This window comes from Ornithorhynchus anatinus, chromosome 12, assembly GCF_004115215.2.
Source record: "Ornithorhynchus anatinus isolate Pmale09 chromosome 12, mOrnAna1.pri.v4, whole genome shotgun sequence".
NCBI classification, from domain to species: Eukaryota; Metazoa; Chordata; class Mammalia; order Monotremata; family Ornithorhynchidae; genus Ornithorhynchus; species Ornithorhynchus anatinus.
The window spans coordinates 60303-66065 of record NC_041739.1 but is presented as its reverse complement, the minus strand read 5'-3'; positions in this window follow the sequence as shown (position 1 = coordinate 66065).

The following is a 5763-nucleotide window of genomic DNA, read 5'->3' as shown; positions in this document are numbered from 1 at the left end:
CACATAGTGAGCTCTTAACAAGGACCATTATTATTATTATTATATTATTAATAATAATGATGGTATTTGTTAAGAGCTTACTATGTGCAAAGCACCGTTCCTAAGCGCTGGGGGGGATACAAGGTAATCAGGTTGTCCCTCGTGGGGCTCACAGTCTTAATCCCCATTTTACAGATGAGGTAACTGAGGCACAGAGTAGTTAAGTGATGTGCCCAAAGTCACACAGCTGACAAGTGGCGGAGTTTGGATTGGAACCCATCATCTCTGACTCCCAAGTCCATGCTCTTTCCACTGAGCCTTATTATTCGTATTAATAAAAAAGTTTGGACTCATCAGCCTAGAAAGGCACAGGTTGGAAAGGACAGTGTTGAAGGCAAAAATTGTGTAGGATATGGACGGAGTGAGCATGAATGGTTGGTCACTAAATCCCATGGCAACAGAATGAGGCTTGAAGGTGTTAGGTTCAAACCAGAGGAAACATTTCCTCTCACGCAGCAGGTAGTAAACATGGCCTCTGTCACCACAGGAAGTTGTGCAGGTCCAAACAGGCTCTGGATACATTCATGGCCGAGAGCCCCACAAAGGATTGTCAGGGGACCAGTTAGGGTAATTGCACTGCACATCCTGAAATGTTAGGATTAAGTCAGAGGGAGCAAACATCAGCCAGTCCCTCTGAACACTGTTTGCCCATGTTGGAGGTGACTGACTGATTGATTGATTGAATGGTCAAACCATGAAGCCGTTTCTCATCGACTTATTAAGTGGCCTAAGGAGGAGAGTTTTTTTTCAGGGATCCTTGCTTCTACTTGTTCACGTCCTGCAAATGAGGCTGCAGAGTTGATACTTGAGAATTGGAAATAGTTTAGCTTGAATGATCCCATTGAGACGATGGGAGCTTTAACTGAATAACAACTAAAAATAATCATAATTATGGTATTTGTTTGGCTCTGACTGTATGCTAAGTACTATATTAAGCCCTGGGGTAGGTACGGAATAATCAGATGAGACACAGTCTCTGTGGCCTCACCATGTAAAGGGGAAGGGGAACAGGTATTTAGCCCCCATTTTACAGATGAGGAAAGTGAGGTACAGAGAAGTTAGGTCACTTGCCCAAGGTCACACAGCAGGCAAGTGTGGGGCTGGGGGATCTGGGATTAGAATTTAGGTCTTCTGATTCACAGTCCTGTGTTCTACCTTCTAGGCCACAATGCCTTCCTGAAAAAGACCCTTAGCCCCCTACCATCTCTTCTGGCTTGGGGCACAGTCGACAGTTTGGCTGGAAACCCAGCCACTCGGTCTGCTGGGGCACAAATGAGGTGGGGTGCATTTGGCAGAGGCTGTCGTTGGCTCCCACGGGTCTTCCAGCCTCTCTGGGCCCAGCTGAAGCTGCCAGTGACAGGTCGTGCTCCCTACTTCCCAGACCTCTCTGGGACTAACATTTCGGGAAAAAATAAAACCTACTTGGTCCCTGGGGCTCTTGTTCAGGAACGAATTGGCCGTGGAGGCCTCCTCTGGGGCAAAGGGCTGGGGAGGGGCTAAGCGAGTGCTGTTCGGTCAAGGGTCTTTTCCAAGCACCGAATTCCACCTCTGCTGTGTATAAGCAGCCCATTAGTCCAGAGGCTCCTGGCTCCAATGATTTATATGTGTGTGAATGGGGCCAACTTGGGCCACGGGGAGGGCAGGAGATGTCACTCAATGAGACTGCGCAGGGCAGGGATGCTTCTAGTGAGCTTTTGAGCCGCCTTCTCCTTTCTTATCTCTGTGTCCAACTCATCATTGTGGCTGTGAGTGTGTGTGCATGCGTCTGTATGCACACCACATGGCAGTGCACTCTCTTCTACTCATGCTCTCTCTGTCTCTAATAGTGAAGTTGGGGTTTATTTGAGTGCTTTTTGTCTGCTAGGCACTGAGGTAGATTCAAGGTGATGAGGTCAGATGCAGTTCCTGCCCCCATCAGATGTGTAACTTTATTTCCATTTTACAGGGAAGAAAACTGAGGCCCAGAGAGTTTAAGTGACTTGGCCAAGGTCACACAGCAGGCAAGTCACAGTAGGAGGCCTATTCTGGCTATTGAGCATTTCCTTGTATTAATGATGAAATGAAATTAGGAAGGCGGGGAGAAATGTGAAAAGAGTAATAAGAATACATAGTAGGCTAGGGGCAGAGCTGGGACTAGAACCCACGTTTTCTGACCTCCAGACCTATGATTTTTCTACTAGATCATTTCTGACCTCCCAACCTCATCTCTTGCTCTCTCTCTCTCTCTTTCTCTCTCTCTCTCTCTCTCTCTCTCTCTCTCTCTCTCTCTCCTTGTCTCTCCTTTTCTTCAGATGTTTTACTGAGTTGAATATTGTTTTGTTTTCTGGATGAATTTCACAATTTCTGAATCACTTTTTGGTTCCAATGGTGATCATATCAACCTTGTTTAGCTCAATAAGGCAATTAACTAAATTTTACAAAAATATTAACTGCAAATGATGACCAAGATCAGCCTCAACATCCATCCTCAGGTCATTCAGTTTAGCCCCTCATCCCACCTTTATATGATATTTTATGTTGCCGATGGTGTTGTCTTAGCCCTTCTGCCAGGTTTCATCCTTATTAGTGTTTTCACATTTCTTCCCGCCTCCCTATTTTCATGACATCATTACCATAAGGAAGTACTCAACAGCCAGAATAAGCCTTCTACTGTGACTTGCCTGTTATATGACCTTGGGCAAGTCACTAAACTTCTCTATGCCTCAGTTTCCCCATATGTAAAATGGAAATTAAAACTTGTTCTCCCTCCTACTTAGATTATGAGCCCTATGTGGGACATGGACTGTGTGCCCGACCTGATAATCTTGTAATAATAATAATGATAATAATTATGGTGTTTGTTAAGCGCTTACTATGTGTCAGGCACTGTACTAAGCGCTGGGGTTGGAAAAAAGCAAATTAGGTTGGAAACCATCCCTGTCCCACATGGGGCTCACAGTCTCGATCCCATTTTACAGATGAGGTAACTGAGACATAGATAAGTTAAGTGATTTGCCCAAGTTCACACAGCAGACAAGTGGCAGAGTCAGGATTAGAACCCATGACCTTCTTTCTTCCAGGCATGAACTCTATCCACTATGCCATGCTGTATACCCTCCGGTGCTTAGTACAGTGCTTGACACGTAGTAAGATTAACAAATACCATCATAATAATAATCATAATTGTAATAATAATAATCACAGAGCACTGGAATGCAGCGGACAGTTTGGCGGGAACCCGGTCACTCAGTCTGCCGGGACACAAAAGAGGTAGGGTGCCACGGAGCTCAAGTGAGTGGGACAACTACTTCCAAAGTCAACACTGTCGACAAAACAGGCAGAGGCATCATTGGGGTCTATGGATCACTGACTCCATAACTACTTATGACTCCATTACTACTGACTCAGTTATTACGGCACTGACTTCAATCACTGATTTTAAAATGAGCCATATGTGGCCCCACTCAAGCCACAGCCACATAGTCTCTAGACTGTGAGCTCCTTGTGGGAGGGGAACGTGTCTACCAAATCTGTTCTAATATTTTCCCAATCACTGAGTACCAGGCTCTGCACACAGTAAGCGCTCAGTAGATACCATTGATTGATTGACACACCTTGAGATAAGCTATATTCGGTTTTCTGCTTTGCAAACTGTAGCCTTCTATAAATCTTCCAAGATTCCATGATGTTTTTGCTGCCAAGCCCTGTACTAAGCACTATCAAATCACAAGGTAATCACGTCCCACATGGGCCTCACAACCTAAGTAAGAGGGAGGACAGATGGGGAGAATCCCCATTTTGCAGATGAGAGAACTGAGGCCCAGAGAATTCATTCATTCAGTCGTATTTATTGAGCGCTTACTATGTGCAGAGCACTGTACTAAGCGCTTGGAATGAACAAGTTGGCAACAGATAGAGACAGTCCCTGCCATTTGACGGGCTTACAGTCTAATTGGGGGAGACAGACAGACGAGAACAATGGCAATAAATAGAGTCAAGGGGAAGAACATCTCGTAAAAACAATGGCAACTAAATAGAATCAAGGCGATGTACAATTCATTAACAAAATAAATAGGGTAATGAAAATATATACAGTTGAGCAGACGAGTGCAGTGCTGAGGGGATGGGAAGGGAGAGGGGGAGGAGCAGAGGGAAATGGGGGGAAAAGAGGGTTAAGCTGCAGAGAGGTGAAGGGGGGGTGGTAGAGGGAGTAGAGGGAGAAGGGGAGCTCGGTCTGGGAAGGCCTCTTGGAGGAGGTGAGTTTTAAGTAGGGTTTTGAAGAGGGGAAGAGAATTAGTTTGGCGGAGGTGAGGAGGGAGGGCATTCCAGGACCGCGGGAGGATGTGGCCCAGGGGTCGACGTGAAGTGAAGTGACTTGCCCAAGATCACACAGCAGTCAAATAGCGGAGTTGGGATTAGAACCCATGATCTTTTGACTTCCAGGCCTGTGCTCTATCCACTAGATCATGTTGCTTCCTAGACTCTCGTTCCCTATGAAGGACTTGCTCAGAAAGAGGGTCTCCTTTCTCAGTAGCAGTACACTGAGCCAGTGTATCCTCAGCAACTGACTTCCAAATTTCAGTTGGGATGCAGAATTTCTGAGGTTTGTTTTACTGTCTCCTTAAAACATTTCTTCTTTCCCCTTTACTTTCAGTTTCCCAATCTCAGCTCACCAGAGAACTGCTGTTTGGATATCTTGCTGTCACCCTTTCTCTCCAGTGTCCCTTCAGTGGTTGCCCATCCTCCTCTGCTTTAAGTGGAAACTATTCAGCTTTGGCTTTAAAACACTCAGTCACCTTGCCCCTCTTACTTCATCTCACAAACCTTCTACTACAACCCAGTCTACACACTTTGCTCCTCTAATGCCAACCTTCTCAACGTACCTCCATCTCATCTTTCTTGCTGCTGACATTTCGCCTCTGGCTGGAACTTCCTCCCTCCGCATATCTTTTTCCTTTTCCTCTGCTCCTCCTCCCCTCCCCATCACCCCTACTCTCTCCCTCTGTTCTACCTCCCTCCCTGCCCCACAACACTTGTGTATATATGTACATAATTATTTTCTATTAATTTTATTAATGATGTGTATATATCTATAATTCTATTTATTAATATTGATGCTATTGATGCCTTTCTACTTGTTTTGCTTTGTTTTGTTGCCTGTCTCCCCCCTTCTAGACTGTGAGCCCATTGTTGGGTAGGGATTGTCTCTATTTGTTGCTGAATTGTACTTTCCAAGCATTTAGTACAGGGCTTTGCACAGAGTAAGCACTCAATAAATATAATTGAATGAATGAATATCAGATAGACAATTACTTTCTCCACTTTCAAAGTGTTATTGAAGCCACATCTCCCAGGGACCTTCCCTGAATAAATCCTCTTTTCCTTTTCTTCCACTCTTTTCTGCATTGCCGTTATTTGTTCCCTTTGCTCATGCTCCCTCCCAGCCCCACAGGATTTACGTATATATATACATATCTGTAATTTTATTTATTTACATTAATGTCTGTCTCCCCCTATAGTTTGTCAGTTCGTTGTGGGCCAGGAATGTGTCTGTCATGTAACTATATATATATTTATAGAGTTACATAGCTATATATATATATATACAAATATATATACTATATAGAGTACTCTCCCAAGAGCTTAGTAGAATGGTCTACACACAGTAAGCACTCAATAAATATGATTGACTGAGAGACCCTTTCTCCTCATTTGCCCTACCCATTGTAACTGTATTGAGGTAAG